Raw genomic sequence first — 22739 nt, forward strand, 5'->3', positions numbered from 1 at the left:
TTCTGGTTGCAAAAAACAAGATGGCGACGGCCACAAACCAAGATTGCGAACGGCCAAAAACCAAGATGCTCATACTTTTGTAAAATCATAGATTGTGCAGTTTAGTATGTGTTTTCATTGCATAGTATCTTAACATGAGTTGAAGTCCACCTACTGCAGTGTGTGATGTGTGCAGCAGAGATTCACAGTTGCCCCACACTCAATATGCAGTGTGTATAACACATGAAGTTCAAGTTGAAAGAGAGGTAGTGTGGCAACATGTGTCCTTAAAGAAACGTAATAATATGTCTCTTCAGTAATACAAAAGGATCTATGAATGAATCCAAATACAAATACCTCCCAGATTGACCGAGTCTTATCTGTTATTCCCACAGCCTGTTTTGGGTTAAGTGGCTTTTCCGCCTAAGTCCAAGCTGGCTCTTGAAAGACGGTGCTTACGTGGGCGTCTGTTTGTAATATAATGTGAATTATAGAGCCATCTATTGTTGCCGCATGCGATAAAGTGACCTTAATGTGTTATTGCCTCCCCGAAGATGAGCAAGGAAGAGACAAAATAATAAAAGGAACAGCAGCAGCTGTTACCTACACGGAAATTACAAGGCAATATTTATGTTTTTCTGCGGTAACCTTTTTTTTGCTCAGTATTTACCAAACATTTATTGGGGTCACTTCATATAGAGCTAAACAGTGGTAATAAAGAAAAGGCATTTTTTTATACCGTAAATTGGAACGATTATTTTACGGCGTGCAATACAAGTTTGGACTTGAAGAGAGACATAACCGCTCTGCTTCATTAGCTTTATTTCCTTTCTTTCTTGTACTCGTCTTTATGTATTTTGACTACTCTCAATACTACTTGCTGAGCCTGATGGACGTGCGTGTGCTTCCATTTGTACTTCATCAAATCTCATCTTCATTCCAGCTAAAAGCATGTAAAGAAGAGTCAGAAGAGACAAAAGTTTACCCTCAATTAATGTTGCCCATCACATAAGCACCTTTTGCACTAGTCACCGCGGAAAACAGTTCAATGTACGTTCTACTCCTATTCTATTTCTATGTTGGGAACATTTCTTACGGGCACATAAATGTTGTTGATCCTCTCTTGGATTTTTTCTATTTGGAACTTCACCGAGTTACTTCCTTACAACTTAAGAACTTAATATTCAGGGCAAGTAAATTTCTCCATAGTAGTGACCTAGGACTCTAAAATATACATTGCAATACGGTTGGGAATCATCAAACAGAGAAGTTAGAGGGCGGGAGACATTTCCTGCAAGACTGGAGCATCACAGGCAGGAACTAATATTCTCAGAGCCAACATCTGAGACCTTATTCTATTAAGATGAAGGTCACCCTATTTTAGTCAGGATTGGCCTAACCCAGAAAAAAAATGTAAAAGTTATTTAAAAAAGGATCCCAATATCAACACAGCATCGAGTTAAAGTCAGACTAGTAGAGTCTCTCCAACACCTTTCTACTCCTCTGTGGCAGTTGGGGAGAGGCCAGAGATGAGTTTTCTCAAGATGGTGTCCAAGGGGAAATGAGGAGTTCAAGTGCCGAGAGTCATTTACATAGAGAGGTGAAGTCCCGCCCCTTCCGGTGGACCCCATGGGACGCTATTTTGGAAAAAATATGAATGCAACTTTCTTGACTTGCAAAATTATGTTTTAAATTGACAAACATCATGTGTGTGATTCATGGCACAATTCAAACGGGATTAAAAAAATAAGTCTCTCGCCGTTGACTACCGTTTATAAGGTCCCATGGTGATCCACCGGAAGGGACGGGACTTCCTCTCTATTCATGTGAACAATAGAGGTATTCAGTTTGGCTTATTTGACTATGATTACGAAGAACCCCAACCTCGGGGTATTTGAACAACTAAAACAGTAGGTAGCGATTGAACGCTATTGCTGCCTCACGTCATATTGTATAATCACAAATACCGTCATAAATATCATATAGAGCAACCAAATTATCTATTTTTAATGCCTATAATATCTCCCAAAATAGCCAATTTAGGTTAAATGTCCAATTGTGTGGAGACTAGCTGTGGAATAATGCCCCACCAAGTCAAAATAATGGGAGACTTTTCCATTCGTCCCATTATGCTGACATGGTGAGAATGCAGCATATACTGTACCACAGCTGTCGCCAGTCACAGTGGTAATGGTGAAGTCAGCAGAGGAAGACAGTCTGAGGAGGAGAGGAAAGTGAAAGCAGCTACTCTTGCTTCTGCTAAATGGTCGAGTAGTGACCCTCAAATACAGACGGTAAATCCAAACTTCCATTAATAAGATCAACACATTTCACAGCTCAAACATTGAAAATCTGGAAAAAATAGGGATCAATATAATGCAATGGATCATAATTGGGGGATTTGTATGTATCATTGTTTATCATAGCTTTGAATAATAGATATTCCAAGGACTAATTAACAAACAGAAGACCAGAAAGTTCATTAAGGACTGTACGTTTCTATAGGAACCTAAAAAACATTCTCCTGACAGCTAAACCTAGATGACCAATCACAGGGCCCCTGCAGCTGGCTCTACAGCAGAGACAGCAGCTCAGTTGGAGAGTGTTCCCCTCTGTGTTGCTGACTGCTGAGTTTAAGGCGAGACACCCCAGGCTAAAACAGTGTTTTCATGCAATGGTCAATTTTGAGATTTGGGGCTATTTTGCTTCCATAACATGTCTTCTGTCAGACCCGTGGAGAGTGTTTATTTCACTACACTTTGTCTATTTGTGTCTGTAGGGTTCTCCTAAATGCATCAAAAGTTAGCATTAGATAACGCCTCATTTGTATATTTAAATATTTCAGAAAACTTGTAAGAAGTTTCATGGTTAAAATGGTTTATCCTATTCCCCTGTAGTGTGTTGCAAAATGTATGGAATTTTTTGAGTTTGTTTCTCAGACTCTGAGGCAGAAATCTCCATTTCAGTAGCACTTATATATACAGCAAACTTTCCAGTTTTCATTCCTACCTATATTCTGAAGGTTTTTACAGAGGGGTTTGTTCATAAATCATTCATAGCCTGATTTATAGAATATGTTATTCCTAAAAACATGGCATAAAAAATGTTCTTTTATGGCTGTTGACAGTATTTTCAGATTTTATGGTTTTTGCCCTGTTTCCACCACAGGAACTTTCCCCCGGTACTAAGAACCTTTTGAGGAACACGTTGCGTTTCGACCACAGGGACCAGGGTCTAAATTAAGTTCCAGAGGCATTTTATGGACCCAAAAAGGCCCTGGTCGGGGTGTAGTACTTTCTGAAAGTAACGTAACTTTCAGGGTGGAGTTTGCAGCCGCTGCTTCAATGGCTTCAACTTGTGTACCGCTTCATTCATAAACAAGGAAGTACTCTAGTAACGATTTAGGACCATTTTAGGACGAGGGGAGAACATTTCTCTTTGTTTGATAACATTAAAAGTAAAGTTAGGGTCTGCTGCCGGCTTCCCGAGCGGTAATGTCAGAAGAGACGTAGCGCGGTGGTGCCGAGACGTTCTTAGTTTCATTAAAAGTCCCAAGAACCTTTGGTGGAAACCCTGCTTTAGAACCACCGTCTTCTTCAAGGGTTTTGACATTGTTGATTAGCACAAATACATATGAAAAGCTACTTCTAATGAGACCTACCTCCTGTGCTAAATGTGTTCCTGACAGGGCTTCTTTGTATGCAAATTGACACTAAGTACTGTACCAGGCTTTTTTGCTGAGTCACATGTTGACTCTAATAAATGCTCGTATTCATTTTGCTACTGCTGCTGTGGCTCTTAGACACTTTTATCATCAGTCAAGCCGAAAGGAAATTTAGGTTGAAGTGGTCAAACAAACGCATGTGTCACTAAAGCCGAATTAGCCCTCAACACCCAACGGGCTCCAGCTCCATGTTTAAGCATGAACTCACACTGTCGGGCCTCCATTGTTCTGTCTCAATAGCCGCTAAATGAAGCTTAGCCTCGGAGTTCAATCAGGGAGATTGCCTCATTCACAAATCTGCGCCCTCTACTCTGTCATTCGGCGCTCGCTCCTAATCAGTCCCCGGCTACTTCAAGCTACATTTTCTTCCCACGGACCCACAGTTGCACAGCTAGAGATTAGAGGTGTGGGATCAGAAGACATGAGTCACTGTGATCACACTTTAAAAAGTTTAACATCAGGGAGTGGATCAGTTCTGTTAGTCTCTTCTCGGGTGAGATAATTTCTGGAGTTTAAAACACAAGAATAGCTCCAAAATCCCAATCCACACCTATTCTATGAGCATAAATAATAAACAAAATAGGTTGCAATCTTTAATTTTCACCAAGCCACCCAGCTTTATTGTCACAGGGATAAAGGGTTTTCTCCTCTTTTTTAAGCCAGCTGTAGATATTGATAGCAGACAGTTAGAGGCTGCTCACAGTGCCACAGTCTGGACACTTTATTCCAGCAACCCCTCGGCTTGTCAGAAGATAGGATGTGCAATATTCTCACACCAAGGAAAATGAATCCAGGGAGATTTCTTTGTGGCTTGTCCAGATAATCCCTTTGGTCAAAGAAAAAGAAAACCCCTTCTGCTTGAGGCGTCGGGGGGGATTCTTGGGTTTTCATTTCAATTGCGGTGCACACAATTGCATGCTCTGATCCAGTTTAGAGATATGGAGCGAGTAGAAAGCACTTCAGGTAAATTCAAGGATATACTTTTTTTTTTTTTTGATTAATTGGATTGATATACTCAGCAATGCCAAGACACAGGAAAGGAAAAGAGAGCATCCCCTTTTGCAATTTATTTCTAGGGATGAGTAAATATCTCTCGGGCTGTCATCAGGCATCCAAACCACTAAGATTCAAACAGAAATGTGCTCTGAATGTCGAGTAAAACTGAAACCATTCCCTATCAGATATGTGGGGATGGTCTACGTGTGCGTTTATGCTTTATGGCCCTGCATACAGGCGTGTTTGTGTGTGCGACTCAGTTGCTCTCATTCCTGGATCCCCCCCCAGGCGCCGGGGAGCATCTGCAGCCCTCTTCTTTTCCATATGCCCCGCGCCTCTCAGTCTCACTCAATCATTAATTCAGGGTGATTATGAATTAACAAGCCGCCATCACTCTTTTTTTTCTCCCCCCCCCACCCAACCGTCAGATCATGCTGATTTTTCATGCCACTTTTTATGATTTCGGCATTAGAAGAGAGATTCTAATGAAGCTGTCTCAGGTGGACGGTTTGGCATGATGATGATGCGGTTGCTATAGCGATCCAGGATTGTTCAATTAGTGTTACAAATGGTGCGTTCAAATGGGGTCGTGTTTAGTTTAGAGTCCATATGAACGCCCCTCCTCTTGTGGTATTCACGATAAGTGGAAAGTTTCTGAAAGCTCAGAGTTCACGAGTTGTGACGTTGTCAGATATGGCGGAGGCCTTGGAAGTTCAATTTTTCGGTACATAATAAGTGAAAATATTGTAATTTTAGTTTTTCTTTGTAATTTTATAATATGTCTGAGGAAAATGTTGATATTCCCAACTGACTACTCTTTTTCCTCCGTCATTATGGCTGCGTCCGAATTTCCATACTAACATGCTATTCAGTACGCTGTGAGATTTTTTAATATGTCCGAAACCTTTGTGTGAAACTAATAGTATGTGAATTGCATACTATTTCCCGTGAAATATTACAGTATGCAACGCTGGATACTGTAAGGCTAATATAATATTCATCTGTGTATAAGATTTCACTTTGCTGGGTGTAATATAATTTATAATTTAAATTAATTCAGACTTTGATTCTCACAAACCGTCATTTTGGTCACATCGTTTGGGCACGGGGTTACCATGGTTACACGTCTCTAACCGGCAAGGAGGCCCTCAGGAAGTGACAACGTGAATTACTGCTCGGTGCATCCGAAAAGATACATACTACTGTTTATTCACACAAAAGTATGTTGAACGATAGTACACCTATTATACTAGAGTATGTAGTACATAGTATGTGATTTCGGACGAAGTCAAGAAGGCGGAGTTCAATTTTCAGACAAAAATGTCACCCTAAATGTGGCCTGATTAGTCCACCTATTGTCATGTACTAGAGAATTTTGTGATGTCACTTTTTCCCCCAGACAAGCCCTTTGAATTGGGACAGCTGTGGGTGGAAAACAAATGAATAGAATTGCAGCCAAAAGTTTATTTTCCTGATGCATACACTGCAGAACCACACACTTCAGAGTCAACTCCCCAAAGTTTGTGCGACTGTGATGGAAATCCTCCCCAGGTGGCGAAGACCTCCCTTGAGCGGGCGGGCGGGCAATAGGGAGGGGGTTCACTTATGTTGCTCACATAGCAACCGGACAGATGCTTGCCAACACGGGGGCCTGAGCACAGCATCCTCCAGTTTGAAGGGCGGTCTCCTTAATCACCACGACACCCCGCTGCTCTGTTGTTTTGGCAAAACAATGTCGGAACAAACAGACAGAGCAAACTTGATTAGATGTGTTCTGTTGGGAGTGAGATTTACAAGCTTCAAGCGGCTTTTTTGGGGGGGTGTCTGACTCTGACACTACAGGAAATTGCATGGCATTTAATGTTTTTGAATATTCACAGGATTTATTCCTGTTTTTCATAAACATAATACAATATCATCTTGGCTTTCATGTCATATTCTGCTTTTTTACTGCTTAGATAGATAGATAGCTAGATAGATAGATAGATAGATAGATAGTAACTTTATTGATCCTGAGGGTAATTCAAGTTTCCAGGAACACAGTTCCATAGTGCAAAACATGTGAGTAAAAAGGCATATATTACGAGAATAAAGTCATAATATTACTGTAAGGTTGGCCGAGTGGCTAAGGCGTAAAAACTGAGAAAAATTCCAGTTAAGCAGTCCAGGTGTATTTATTAACAATTAGTGGAAACCAACAATCCAGTGCAAAAATATGTACAGTGCAGGCCTGGCATCCAGGAAACAGGTTTTTCAAAAATAATGAAAAGTAATAAGCAAAATGACAAAAATATATCAAGATACAGCATAGGCTATGCCCCTTTAAATTTTGGGCCCTTGCAGCTCTCCAATATGGCTTGTCTCTCATCAAAGGTTTGCTCTCAACTGAACAACCTCCAGGTAGTCCAGCCTCCTCTTTTATGAAGCTGGATCCTACTAAGTAAAATTGATAATAATTAATAATCAATCAAACTAATTATAAAACATTTAATATAACATTTTGAGGCAAGTAATTATTCAAACTAATTAAAATTACCTTGCCTATTGTCAACCCCCCCAAACACCCCTCCAACTCTACTGTACTTGGTACCTTCTCTGGAAACCCCCCTTACATAAGCTATTCGTAGGCTCCTGTTCGGTTTTAGCAGTCCAGGTCTAAACCAAGGAGCGCATCTACAGCAGAGAAGAAAGGGTGACAAACAATTTACTGAATATCCATTTTACAATAAATGGAAATGTTCAATATCAATACTTATGCCTGTGTGTAATTCATAAATACATTTATGCTTTGTATCAATATGACCCCCATTAAGAAATTGATTACTTTGTCGGCGAGTCTCCCGACATTTAAGAAGTACCGTGACAATTACGATAATAAAGTCGTAATATTAAGAGAATAAAGTCATAACTTTACGAGAAAAAAAGTTGTAATATCAGAAAAACATATTACCAGCAACCAACAAATCGGGTGAGAGGACAACCTACCACACGTGGCTTTGTTGTTTCCATTGTCCTGATTTTATTTATCAAGCTTACGTGATGTCAACAAAGTCCAGCCTTGACAGGTGCAACAAAACAAATAGGAGAGTGATGGAGATGTCAGTCAAGCACAGTCACTCCCACACTGTTAGCCGTAACCTTTGTCCTTCATCCTTTTGAATGTTGCTGTCTACGGCCTTCATGTTGCTAACTATAAGTTAGGCCTAATAATCAAAGTGCCTTTTAACCTTTTACACTCTCTCAAGCTCTCAATCATTTTGAATACTGCTGTCTATGGACTGTCTTTTTTACAGTCCAAGCCAAAGAGTGACTGGTAACAAGTATAAAAACAGTCACTATTGGACCAAAGATGTGTTGTTTTAGCACTGTATTATTAGAAATAGAATATGATATATATTTAAAGTGTTGTTAGCTTACCTCAGGATGACTTTTATAAACTCCACAGAATGTTCTTGACCTTTTGAGTAATGCATGTCGGGTCTGAGGCGCCTTTGCTTGCTCAGTTCCTTTTCCAATAAAAATGCCTCTTGGTTAGGGAGATAGACATTTGAAAACTGTTAAGAGCAAAACTTCTTCTTCTTCTAAGGATTTTGCAGTGTTTGCGGCTGTTTCAAAATGGAAAGAGGTTTTAAATCTTGCTATACAGAGCTGTGGTAGTAAGACATATTTTTCCAGAGAACATCTTTTATACAAATTTGATGTTTGAATAAGAGGAGCTCATGTGAGGAATAGATTTATTCTTTTCCACAAAGTTTGTAGCGCTTGTGTGATGTTTGAAATACCACCTGCTCCTGCTGCTCTAATGCCCCACAGCGGCACATCTGCGGGATTTTCTTCAACACACGTCCGGACTTTTTTCCCTTATCCGAAGCGAGGGTTTTAAGGACAGAGGGTGTCATATTTTGTGCAGATTGTAAAAAAAACCTTGATGCAAATGATTTGTGATATTGAGCTATATAAATAAAACTTTCTCGACTTTGCCCGCCAGCTCTCTCAATCTGTAACCTCAGTCACGCGCTGTTCACATCGCACAAAATGGTTTGTGTTTGTGGAAAAAAACTCTATAAAAGAGTTCAATAAAATGCTGTTTGAGTGTGGCAGGTGTTTTCAAATGGTGCTTTTGTAGACAAACAGTAGACCGTACAAGTTGCACACACACAGCCTTGGAGCAAAAAAAAAGAAAAAAAGAAACCTGTGCAACCAACATCTGCTGTCGGTCTGGTGGGACGGAGCCAGCCCGCCCTGTGCAGACCTCTATTACCAGGTTTCGATGTTGCCATACGGCTCTAGGAGATGAAATTATCTACATGTGTACGTTGATGGTTATACTGTTATGTTAATATTTTCCATCGGACTTGGGAGGGATCTTCAAATGTGTCCGATGTAATAAATTATACTGCTCTTGTCCATCACAGGAAATGACGACGTTGCAAGCAAGGAAGCAAGACTCTCTGCTGTTTCAACACTTGACCAGAGGACATGCATTTGGTGAGTTCCAATCTTGCTTGATCCTCCCATCGGTGCTGTATCAAAGTCAGAGTATGTGAGCTCAGAACCCAAAGGAAAGGCTTTATTCTTTGTTTCACTGTAGTGTATTTTTCGGTGTCACTTTTTAAAACAATGGGCCAACCTTAAAGGATGAGCTACAGGAGTCTGACTCGCTGCTGGACAAACTACTAGTGTGCTTTAATGAGCTGCAGGAGTTCGACTTGCTGAGCTAGCAGTAGTTGTCCAACTCAAATGACAAACCACAGGGATCTGGCAGAGACGGCCTCGTCTTCTTCCCACTCGTGAGGATAAAAAATCCCCCTTCACATCATCAGCCTCAAACATCCCTTGGCCACATTCTTCCTCTTCTGCCCAGTGAGCTTTACCCAGTGTCCTGTCATCTTTGGTATTATAAAAACAGTGACGCTCTGCCCTCCCAAAAGTAATTATATGTAAAAAAAAAAAAGCCTGTTCTAGCGTACTTCTCTCTCAGACAGACACCCAAGACACGGTGTCCTAAAGCCACGAGCCATATTGAAGTTTAACTTTAATAAGCCAGTGCCAATGAAGTGTGGGGCACATATCCAATCTCCATCAATTGAAAAAATGTAAATTTAAAACGTAAATATAAGGCACACAATAGAAAAGTGCTGAGAAGCGTTAATAAGGAGAGAGCCGGAGGGAGAGACGGTAACACCAAGGCCACGCAAGGTTATTTAAAATCTTCCACATCATCCAATTTAAAATGTGCCCACACATTTAAACTCTTTTTTTTTTTCCTTTGTACAAGTTCTGCATGAAAGTAAACTAGGAAAGTATGTGTAACCTGGCCTTAAGTCATTGTTTGAACTGAGTTAAACGATGCTCAGGAATTGGACAATTTTGATCTTACTGGGAGTCCATACACGACGTCCAACCTTAGTGAGCAAACATATCATTTCTACGTTTTCTTTTCAGTAATGATTGTCTCATTTGAATGTTTGAATGCCGTGTGCTTCCATAATATCTGTTGAAACGCCTCTGGAGTTAGTGGCCTTGTCATCAGTATTGTATTTACAACAGACTGAGAAGTGGACGTAATCACCGTGACGTCACCCATTGGTTTGTGGACTGTTTGAAGCCTCGAGTTCGGCGTTTTGGTCCGTCGCCATCTTCGTTTTCTACCCTGCTTTATGGTCTATTTGACTCTAAATGGGACCATCATTTACTAAATGAACATCATGCTGTATTGAAGAAGACTTGAAACTAGCGTTTGAGACCATAAACTCATGTTTACAATGTTTACTGAGGTAATAAATCAAGTGAGAAGTAAGCTCATTCTCTCATAGACTTCTATACAATCAGACTTCTTTTTGCAACCAGAGGAGCAAGTTTAAGGCACTTCTCCACTGGCTTCACTTTTCAGAGCTGGAGGTTGCCCACTGGTTTACACAAAATTCAAAATACCATGAACACAGCATCAGAGTACACAATTTACTATGAAGGTAGAAGGCAAAATTCCTGTTTTTTTTTACAAAATAACTCAAAATCAGCTGATGGAGTTTGCTCAATTATGGAAGCATAAATGTTATGGAACCATTTTTCTGAGCATTTTTGTCTCTTAGTCATGAGCTGATACATACACTTCGTATTTGCTGCCAAATGCTTGGCTACAAAACAATGTTTTCATTGTTCCCTGTTTAAGGGAAGCGCCATACTGGTGCCACCATATGTGGCGTTGGTGACACTTGTTGTTATGCTGCTTTGGTGTGTTCACGTGCCACAATAACTTTAATCGTTAAATATATATATATAGTTTGTGTTGCGGGTTAGTGTTTGTGACTTTAGCTGCCAGAACTCACATTTTGAATGCCCAGAAAAAAACAGAAAGAACATTATTGTTATTGTCTTGGTCAGACTACTCTCCAAAAGACATTTAAAATGTCAGATCCTGCTGCACTCTTGACTGTTAATGTGTTGAATGGATGCCTTTTAATCGCTTTCTGGCTTCACCCTTTGGCCCTGTCTGTGTGTGTATTAGATAAGAGCGCTACCTTTTTTAATTTGAGCAACATAAAGCTCTAGGTGAGGGCATTTTTAGCACCGTCCGTAGAGGGATTGTAAAGAATAGTGGGAGGAAAAATAACCCTTTAACTGAAGCTTTTTCAGTTGCCTTCTGCTAACCTATGGCCTGCTCAGATGGCACATAATCCTTTCATATGAGGATTTTCATTATTCATGCCCACAACATGAAATGCTCATTTTTAGAAAACATGGCGAGACTGTTTTTGCACCATGACCAGAACTAACAGCGGGAATGCATACACAAAAATGGCAACAGAAATATGCAGCTGGGTTTGAAACATTACTGGGTGCATTCAGGGGGCAGAATCGCTCTGGCAGCCGGTCACAAGATTGTAGTCGACCGTTGTAATCAACGTTGATTTCAACATTCTTGTTGACTATACTCGACCTCTGCAGAGTCCAACCACCAGATACCATTAAAACATGACGCATTAGTATGAGATTTGTTTATTATTATCATCTGATATGAAATGGGTAACGTTAGATCAGACATAAGTGTGATTTTACTTGGGTGGATCTGTGTCTGTTGGGTTGACACTCCGGTCGGAGTTCAAGTTAGTCTTGATGGATGCCGCCAGACACTTTTTCCTTAGCGATTCCACGACAGTTATAACGTTAATATAAAACTGGAAACTTGGATTTTTGGTCTTGTTATTAGTCCAACCAGTCACACAGCAGCTCTTTGTATGTCGTGCAGGTGAACATCAACATTAGACCTCTGACGGCTCTCTATTAAATAGCTGGTTGCTATCTAATGTTAGTGGGTAGCCCTCAGTCTGAAATGTAACATCAAAAGTCAATACAGTATTGCTGATATGTCAAATTTAAACGAAAGTTAGCTACCGTCAGCTTCCAGAGCTGCTTGTTGTGACCGCGGGGGAAGAGGAACAACTGCCCCAGTAGACTAACAGACGTTTTCCCGTCAAAATGTAACGTTATGACATACCGGAGTGAGCTTTCCTCCGCCGTAGTTGCGTAACGTTACAGCAATTTAGCGCCGTAACGAAGTCTTGCATCACTTTTAAGTTTTAAGGCATAGTCGCTAAATATATATAAATATTTCCAAAGAGTGTGGGACCATCATCCTGTTGCTGATCAGTTCATTTTGATCGATCTGTGGAGCATGACAGCTCGCCATGACCATCTGCTGCTTTGCTAGCGCTGTGTGGCTAGAATGCTTTTGTCCAGCAGGCCTGGATCCATAATCTCCTTCTGTTTTTTGCAAAGACATGTGATCCCCTCTGAATATTAAACATTTTCAATCCATCTTTTTCTACGGTTAATACAGTTTTCAGCTTTGTAGTTGCCCCCTAGTTGCGCGCGCATCTCTGTGATGACGTTGGAACAGAAACCCGTCCATAACTTTTACTTACACTTTTATCTATGTTGATTTCTGAAGTTTCCAAAGGACATAAAGTTGCCGCGGTAGTTTTGTTTAAGTTACAGAGTTGTGTATTCATACTGCTCTTACTGCCGTCTTCTTACATTTTCCCACACGCCGTCCTTGAGATGAAAGCGCATCGCTGAGTGAGAGCTGCTAACCTTGGATGTGATGGATAGTCATTCATTTCTGAGAGCTTATGATAATGTCCGCCCCTGCTCCTGGTTTATGAACGGGGTCTCCCTCCGGTTCCCTCCCACTATTCATTTCTGGGGGTTTTAACTCAGTCTTGCTGGGAGCACGTCCACAGATTCAGACCATTAGGAGTACTGTAATGCAGTTTTTGGCAAGAGAGCGACCCGGGCATTCATTACACTGGTCTTTCTTTATTTAGGAGCGACTTCATCAGCGAAGCCTTTGTCACTTAAGGACACAAAAAAAGCAGATTTGTTTAGATTTCATTTGTTTTTTTTACAGACTAGATGCCAGCAGGAGACAAATCCAGCAACATTTCAAGTCTACCTTTTGTTGTCACTGCTGTATCATGATGATGAATTAAGGAACAACCCACAGATTCTCTTTTCTTTGGCTGGTGTCCCCTTTTTTCTTTGTAAAATGAATCGGGCAGCCTGCTCAACCCTGAATTATGCATTTAATTTTTCGCTCAATAGAATTGCGCTCATAAAACACGGTGCTGAAGTGAATATTTTTAACATGCCAAACGTAGCCCGACTGTGAGAGAATTGATTGCTAAAACCAAATGGGGGGAGAGAGCGAAAAAATTCCTGTGTAATCACCACTTATCTGTGACTATGTCAGCGGCGCTATAATTTCAAATCTAAGGCCATGACATCTATTTTTATTATTATTTGTGAGAGAGAAAGGAAGAGAAGAGTGGCTTTTAGCTTGGAGTCTAAAGTATTTGACAGCACTAATACACAGTATTCCTCTGTTGACATGAAAATAAACTCTTCGCTCCAAATGAGCATCTGTATTCGTCTCCCCACACACTCTACTCGCTCTGAGTGCCTTCTCCTGAAATTGCTGCTTGCTCATAGCAGCCTCTTTTCTCGTGACGTGATCTGGTAATCCATCTTCAAAGCCCCCCCTCCCGTCTCTCCCTCTCCCGGGTTAACGTAGGCGGATGTGCCGTAGCCCGAATATCATATGCATGAAAAATTTGCCATCCCTGCACTTTTTTGCTTGGTATGTTTGCAGCGCGGCGCTTGATGGATAGAATGTGTCACTTAGTGCAGCGCTCAGGGCAAGAGGCGTGCTTTCGGAGGTGGAGGGGGTTTGTCCCTGAGAGTCAGGGGACCGGAGACCGGAAAGTAAAGGCCGAAGACCCGGCCGCTTTGTTCGCGTTAACTACCATGACCTGACAGGGACACAAAAACTCACAAGAGGCGAACGTGTCTCTAGATTATCTCGGCTGAAGTCCCAGACAAAAACAGATGTATTATTTAAACTCAGCTGCTACGTCTGAGTGGAATTTACTGATCTTTTTTGCAGGCACCAAAAGACGACACCTTTATGTTGTTGATCTTGTGAATAAAACCCATAAAGATGTGTGTGTTGACGTCGTTGTAGTTCAACTGCAGTTCAACTGTATCATCTGAAATCTTTATTCTTGTGGGAGAGAGATGCACGTCTACTGTTGAGCGTTTTAAACTTTTAACAAAACTTTTTGTAAGTGTGGCTTGTGAGATTTAAAGAGTGCAGTCAAGCGTTATGATATTTCATTAGCTAGATACAGTACAAAGAAATATAATAAACTGTCAGTATCCGTTGTAGGGGCACTAAATGCTCATCTGATATGAACTATTTAATTTAAGGCTGCGACTAAAGATTATTATTATATATCAAGGCTGATTCAATTCAATTGATTTAAATATTTAATCATTTTTTATCTATTCAAAATGTACCTTAAAGGGAGATTTCTCAAGTATTTAATCCTCTTATCAGCATGGAAGTGGACAAATATGCTGCTTTATGAAAACGTATGTATATATGTATTACTTGAAATCAATTAACAACACAGAACAATGACAAATATTGTCCAGAAACCCTCACAGGTACTGCATTTAGCATAAAACAATATGCTCAAATCATGACATGGCAAACTGCAGCCCAACAGGCAACAACAGCTGTCAGTGTGTCAGTGTGCTGACTTGACTATGACCCAAACTGCATGTGATTATCATAAGGTGGACATGTCTGTAAAGAGGAGACTCGTATGTACCCATAGAACCCATTTACATTCACATATCTGGAGGTCAGAGGTCAAGGGACAACTTTGAAAATGGATATGACAGTTTTCCGGAGCATTATTTAACTTCCTTAGCAACAAGCTAGTACGACACGGTTGGTACCAATGGATTCATTAGGTTTTGTAGTTTCATATGATGTTATTATCTTCACTCTCGCTTTAAGACTGTTGCGCTTTTTTTAGATTAATTGACTCGTCTTTTAATCCATCAAAGGTCATCAAACTTCCCAGAACCCAAGGTGACATACTAGAATTGCTTGTAATATCCAGCCAACAATCAGAAACTTTCCATTCTTAAAAATCTGGATGAATCTGTCCAGACTAGAGCCACATTAATTTGCTCCATACCGTATCACCAGTTCAATCAGTTCAATCAGAAGATATGTCATTCGGGAATGGACCCGGCCTCAGATCCGACAGGTCAGATCCAGAATGCGGCCGTGACTCGCTATCCTGAGCAGGCAATGGGCAAGGCGGCCTCCAGCACTTACAGGTCCTGATGATATTATTTCAACAGGCTCTCAGTGGTGTGGAGAGTCGTCGCGGTGGTTGAGAGCTAATGGGCCAGATGTAAGAGCCACCTGGCCAGCGCTGGGCCTCCGTATGCTGCCGTTGACGGAGCCAGTCATGCAGAGCCGAGGCTCCGCTGTCTGCCGCTCGCTGTTTCTCAGACACGAGGCTTATCCGCGGCTCATTTAGACGAGCGACTGTGTGCTCATCACGGTTACATTCTTCAGCAACTTTTTTTTTTTTTTTATGCACCCAAGTGTGTAATCTTAGCTGGCATTTAAAAGTAATGCTTTTGGTAATTATAACATATTAATATTTTTTTTCTTATTATCATGACATTAACACAGCTTGACCTGTAAGAAAATAGAGGTCACGGCGCCGAGCTCTGAAACCCAGATTCATCACTTCGAATAAGCCGCAGGCGACGTGTGAACGCACTTCAAATTTCTCCCCATACATACCTGAGACGCCCCGCTTTATATCTGCTATGCGCGGAACGAGCAGGGCCGTTGGCAGTCGGCCCATTTAATTCATTTAACACTGACGAAAACAGAGCACCTCTGGCAAGCAGGGCAGTGGAAAATAGAGCCGTGAATCTTGATTGTGGAGGTAAATGAACGGATAGGTCTGGAGGTGTGTCATCTGTCTGCGAGCGGAGATGCATTAGCGCGGATACACCCCGTCACTCCTGTGTCCCCGGTAACCTCGCGGAGAAAAGCGCAACGAAGCAGGTGCTCCTTTTTTGGATGTTTTCCTCGTCTAATATGTCATCCCAGTGTGTCTTGATATACAGAGATATATAAAAGTTTCACAGACAAAAGCATAATTCAAACGTAACTCCAGGCGAGCAATAACATTGTAGACAGTGTAAGGCAGCGTGGTATGTATGTATACTTGTTTAAATATTCATGGCGAGAGGGCAGGAGTGGCCGGAGTGTGATTTACACCAGCAATAAGTTTGTGTCAGCGCAGAGGTCGACAGTGCCCCCGAGCAAACGTTACAGAGCAGCGAATAGGAGATGATAGCCTCCCACCAGCGGCGACCTCTTAAACTGCTCAAGCCCTTCAAAACACTCTGACCCGTAAGGCGAAGCTTTTTACCAAAATCGTACAACTTTTTGTATTTATCTCAACGGAAAAAACAAGTGGGTCGAAATCAATAGTCTGAAATGTTGAGGAATAACAGTCTAAATGCTGTAGGACATTGTATTTTCTGGGGTCAGATGTAGAAAACTCAAAAAAGGAAATATGGCTAGACGTTGTTGTCATCACATTATTGAACTGCAAATGCATGATTTATACATCTCTCTCAACAAATAGTGTGCCTGGTTTTCACTTTAAGAGCCAAATTTAGTCATAGACATGTCCTTAATGGATCAAACGCATGCGTCTGCTCCTCTGTCAATGAAAAGAATGACAGAAAGAATGTTAAATAATGAAACAAAGGTACGAGGAACGTGTTGTTATACTGCCACAAAAAAACTCTAGGGATCAGGCCAGGTTGCCTTTGTCATTTCCCAGTCCTTGATTCCTTTCCTCGCCTCCTCCTCTCCTTGCATCTTAGTCCCGCCCACGGGAGATGCGAGCGGAGGAGGCGAGGAAACAGACGCGAGGAGAGAGGAGTCGAGGCAACAGTTATTTAACAAATGAGACATCCTCGCCTCGGAGCCGTCATTTTCAAGCGGCGTCAATTAAATACGACGGCGTGGCACAGCGGCATCATCAGCTGTCCATTATTTTCTCATGTCTTACTACTTTATTTTATGATCTCTGTCAGATTATGTCACAATTACTGTCACGATTACAGCAGTTGAACTGGTGTAGCCTACATTCAATGATGAAAACACTAGTAATATCGAGGTGAAATGTCATTAAGGAATGCGTTTATAACAGCGCCTTACGAGGTGTTTAGTTTTTATTGTTTAGATTAAAAGGCAGGTTGCACAATTATACTCTCTAGGTTTGTAGACTGAAAAGAAAAACCATACAGTCGGTAATTGACACAGCGTTAAAGAATATGCATATTAGATTTGCTCTCTCACCTTATTTTCCCATCACCACTTTACTATATCTCCCTCGTCTTGATCTAGAAAACATCGGTAGGTCTAAAGTATGCATTAGGTTTCTCCCCACACGTTCTTCTTCTATAAATACCAGTTTGTGTAAAGCAAATATTCAGTAGTTCTAAGAATCGTTTATACATCTGACCCCCTGGAGAGTGCGATCCTTCAGCAAATGTACCGAGGAGCAAGGGTCGCCCATTTCGTTGTGCACATTCCTTGCGCGGTTAATATTTTTGATTTATTCCCGCAGGGATGCATTTCAGATCCAACCTGAGAGGAGGTGGAGTCCTGTTTATCTAACTCAGCAGGCGTAGATAGGTGCCCGCATTAAATAATGATGATATTATGACATGATTTAATATTGATGATATAAAAAATTAATGAACTTGGGAGGAAAAACTCAAAAGGTATGCACCTTATTGATCTATCTCTAGAAGAAAACAAAGGTATAAAGCTCAGAAGGCCCCTTCTCACCCCCAAGTCAAGAGAACAAACAGCTCTTAGGCGAGACGTAAACACCAAAGAACACCGGCTAGTGTGCATCTCCGGCACTCCATCACTGTCCGGGCCTTCCCTTCAGTCTTTAAATCTGGAGCGACAGGGTGTCACTGGGAAAAACCCATTGAGCACACGGCGGCGGCGGCGTCTCCGTGCCCTTCTCCATCACACCTTTGTTCCATCCTCCTCTCCGAGCCGTGACAAGGTAGGGGACGAGTTATCACACCCGTCAGCTTTACGAGTCCCCGTCTGCCCGTGCCGCGGTAATAAAGTCATTGTGCAGCTTCTTCAAAACGGGGGTGAGTCAGAGCAAGTGATGGGAAATTGGTCAGCGGAGTGTCGTTGAGGCGCTGAAAAAAAAAAAGTACATTCTGCGCCAGTGGCTGCTTTGGATGCATTGTTGGTTTGATTAATAATATGAGGAGAAAACCCTCATTCCTCCAGAGTATTTCCCACCTGAGAAACTGGCTGTAAAAAAGCCCAAAATAGCCCTCGATGAGAGGAGATTATTTTTGAATTCCCTCATTTTAATGAGCATATTAAGAATACCACAGGAGTACCATATTATCCATAATCTAGCTACATATACACCGCTGTCAATCATACACTAAAATCTTCTGGCGTCAAAGTTCACATGCATTATTTCCCAATATGACAGCTTGAAATGCCCGCTAAGAGGCTTCCTTCATTTTAGCAGAGCTCTGGAGATTTTTTTTTCTTTTTTTGCGTTAGACTGAATGTGAACCCGGCGGCACGCTGTGCACTGTGAGGAGTAGTAATTGTGTGAGCAGTAATTGCACTCGCTGCATCTGCTAGGGAGAATAAGGGCCATCACTGGGTCAGATGCCTGCCGCCTCCGGGAACGTTTAGTCAGTCGCAGCACATGTGACGTTCAACGAATATGTACAGTATGCAGAGTATTGACAAGAACATATCTCCCATGCAGAGTAGTGTAAAAAAAATAATGTCTAAATAATTCATCATATCCATTTTTGCAGAATTATTTTGTAAGTATTCAGTGGCCATTTCTGCGCCAAGCCCATCTCTGCCAGAGATGCATTGAGAGGGTAGTTTGTCAAAAGCGTTGCATTAATTGTTAAACTTGCAGGGGGTGTTGTGTACCTGGAAATGAGGCCATTTGTATTACCTGTCATGGTACTTTTTTGAAAAAAAAAAAAAAAAAGGAACATAAAATTGGCTGGAAAATTACTGCACTGCTGGAAGTAATGGTACATGGTTAGGAGGTTTTTCTCTCACATGCTAATGAAAAATCATGCAAACTATAGTGAATACATGTATTTAAAGGAGCAGTGTGTAGCATTGCAGGGGGTCTATTAGCAGAAATGAAATATAATATCCATAACTATGTTTTCATTAGTGGATAATCACCTGAAACTAAGAATCATTGTGTTTCCATTAGCTTAGATACATACTACACATTGCACCTTTAACTCTTAAACACCAGATTTATATTAATAACCAATGTCGTGCTGAATCAATTAGGCAGTTAATCAATTGACAGAAAATTTGACTCTTGCCTATTAATAATTTAAGTCAGTCAAAATAATTAGTATTATTTGCAGCCCCTAAACCATTGGATGAAAAGGCGTTTTTCTTTGGCCTATCCAAAACTCCAAAGCTTAAATATACGAATCTGCCCTAAAAACATAATCTCCCTCCTGATGCAAGACAGTTCAGTCTGACAGTCGAAGCTATCTCCCAAAAATAGAAGGCTCAAGTCTGTCATGCTGTCAAACTATCAATCCAGGAGGAGTGCTACTGACAGATTAGGACGCTGCATTTACATAACTGTCACCTTCTGGACCAAAACACAACCAGCTCCTCACTCATTGGCTTTATTATCAGCTTTTTGTTATATAATTTACAAACCTGTGTTAAAAGAAGCCACAAAAATACAATATATATTGTTTATTTGGTGTTGTTTCAGTCGGTTATTTCATTTATTCTGAATGATGAATGGATTCCAAACGCCAGAGGCAATACATGCTCTACAGAGGGAGCGAGATTGGAGGCAATTGGAACAGCATCTAACACAGTGGACCCAGCTGACTGCATCAGTTTGTTCATATCACTCTTGATGAAGCGGGACTGAAAAGCCACCGAGGGGTCATTTATGTTAGTCTGGTTTTTGTAATGGCTTTGGTATTTGGAAGTTTTACTTCAAATCGGCGATGGGTCCGTCGTTTCCCTGCTGAAGCATTCGCTTTTTCTGGAGTGTAACGTGACCATAAGGCCAAAGCCAAAGGAAAGCATTTAATTTCAATAGAATGTACGTTTCAATCTTCTTTTGATAAGTGGATTGAAGTACAATTTGTATTTTTGTCACATTTTCTCTCTCCCTTGACCTTACTTCCCTCCAATCTGTCTTAGCGTTTGACAAGAAAAGACTAGCATGTGCAGCGGGGCCCCCCCCGCCGAGACCTATGAGGACTGATTTTCACCTGTTCAGTCCGTCTCCTCTGCTCTTTTCACGTCCGCCTAAGATATTGTACATTAGAGGTAACAGCCAACCTGGGCAACTATCCTTTCAATAGCAGCACTCCGGGGTAGCGCCGACGAGTGGACGTGACCGCCGAGGTCAACAGAAATGGCACGCGGCGCTGGAAATGGTCCATAAAAGCTCTTTCTGACATGACAGAGTAGCCGTGGATTCTTGCCAACAGACACTTTTTCTCAGTAGATCCCTGACAGTAGAAGCCTGCGGTGCCTGTCAAGACCGAGGTCAATCCGTCATGATTTACTGTGATACAAAAATCCAAACTGCTATTTATACATTGGGAACAATAGTCCAGTTAATAAACCATCTCTTCTGCTATCAAAATGTGATACATAGTTTATTTAATGTGGATTTAGGGCTGCATGATTTTGATAAAATATCGAATTGCGATTAGTCAAATTGACTATCTTGATTAATTGTGCAGCCATATGTGGATTTGGGGTGGGAATCACCAGAGGCCCCACGATACATGATACAATATCACAATACTTAGGTCATGACATGATCTTATGGTGATATGAGGTTTATTGCGGTAAGATATATTGCGATTTATTACCTTTTTTCAACTGCAAATTATGCAGTTTGTCAACATCTGTTTTATCTAATTAGATACAGTTTTCACTCTGTTCATCTCAGAGTTTTCATTCACATATCTTGAGGTCAGAGGTCAAAGGACTCCTTTGAAAATGGCCTTGCCAGTTTTTCCTTGCCAAAATTTTGCCTAACTTTGGAGCGTTATTTAGTGTTCTTCCCGACAAGCTAACATTTCATGGTTGGTATCAATGGATTCCTTCGTTTTTCTACTCTTATATGATTCCAGTATCTTCACTCTAGCTTTAAGCCTGAGCCCGCTACAACCAATGAAAAACAGAATACTGTAGCAGCCGAGCCCGCCGTTGGATTGTTAAGAGGTTAATAGTTTATATAATAAAAGACTGATACTTGACGTTCATGTATCAATACAATATTGCCACGGAAAATATTGCAATACTATGATTAGGGCTGTGTATTGGCAAGAATCTGGCGATACAATTTGTATCATCATGAAGGGGGAACAATTCAATATATTACGATACTGTAAGCAAGGCGATATATTCCGATATTTAATGATATTCATGGTATAAAGAACATGCAAAAAGCTGCATGGTTTTTGCCCCATACTGCATGTGATTATCATAAAGTGGGCATGTCTGTAAAGGGGAGACTCGTGGGTACCCAGAGAACCCATTTTCATTCACATATGTTGAGGTCAGAGGTCAAGGGACCCTTTTGAAAATGGCCATGCCAGTTTTTCCTCGCCAATATTTAGCGCAACTTTGGAGCGTTATTTAGCCTCCTCCTCGACAAGCTAGTATGACATGGTTGGTACCAATGGATTCTTTAGGTTTTCTAGTTTCATATGATGCCAGTACCTTCTAGCTTTTAAACTAATACAAAATAGCATTATCAATTTTGTGTTAACTTCTTGACTAGATCTAATCTGGAACTTGAAACTGCTCACTTTCGCAGCAACTGTTAAGACATTATAGTCTAATTGTCCTGAATCGTGACAAAGCCTGTGTTGTGCATGTTTGACATAGTATTGGAAACGAGGCTACAGCGAGCTGGCATGTCTCCATGCCCCTTCTCTGCACTCCTCCAAGGAGGAGTACAGCACATATGGCCCCCTGGGCGGTATGGATGGGTCGCTGCAATCAAAGTGGGAGGACGCGAGCACAAGAAGTATCCCATCTGTCATGATGTCCTCTCTCTCTCTGAAATGGATTAATAACGGTCGGGAAGAGAACAGTGAGCAGAATAAAAGCATCATAATTATCTGCTGCAGAATGAGCGAATTCACAGCGGTGCATGACAGTTATGTAGATATCCATTTCTGATGTAGCAAAAATCTGTTTTTTAGTGCTCCATTTGGGCTGTTGGTAGTTACCCCATCCCATTTCCACGTTTGTGTCTAACTCAGCTTGAAAGTGCCCAAACATTTAAAATACATATCCAGGCATTAATCACCCTGCAGTAGGCCTACATCTGCACTAACGGCTGCTAACTCTGAACAATATCAAACGGCTAACAGGCCACAGTGGAACAGTCTTCTGAAACGCTTTTGTTTTCTTGCAACAGTTTTTCTATTCTTTTACAATACTTAGAGCTTTGGTAAAGCATACATAATGCTGGCACTGTGATACGAGATGATGGTGATCTTTGATTACATTTATTTAGATAGCACAATTCAGTGCTTTTCAGACATTTCA

The 22739-nt window shown here is 41.2% G+C and overlaps 1 protein-coding gene and 1 long non-coding RNA gene across 2 annotated transcripts in view; one reads left to right on the plus strand and one right to left on the minus strand.

Moving 5' to 3' along the window:
* Positions 1–5422: 5422 nt before the first annotated feature.
* Positions 5423–13281, minus strand: LOC119483357. Its single transcript, XR_005205659.1, has 3 exons — positions 13271–13281; positions 12893–12901; positions 5423–5536 (listed from the first exon to the last, which is right to left on the minus strand). It is a non-coding gene; the product is annotated as an uncharacterized LOC119483357 (long non-coding RNA).
* The window catches only part of LOC119483354 (interleukin-1 receptor accessory protein-like 1), a 314228-nt gene continuing 300601 nt past the window's right edge, over positions 9113–22739 (plus strand). The window contains exon 1 of the mRNA XM_037761374.1: positions 9113–9187. The gene's annotated coding sequence lies outside the window, so the exon portion shown is untranslated. The remainder of the gene's footprint in view (positions 9188–22739) is intronic.

Source organism: Sebastes umbrosus, chromosome 24 (genome assembly GCF_015220745.1).
Source record: "Sebastes umbrosus isolate fSebUmb1 chromosome 24, fSebUmb1.pri, whole genome shotgun sequence".
Taxonomy (NCBI): domain Eukaryota; kingdom Metazoa; phylum Chordata; class Actinopteri; order Perciformes; family Sebastidae; genus Sebastes; species Sebastes umbrosus.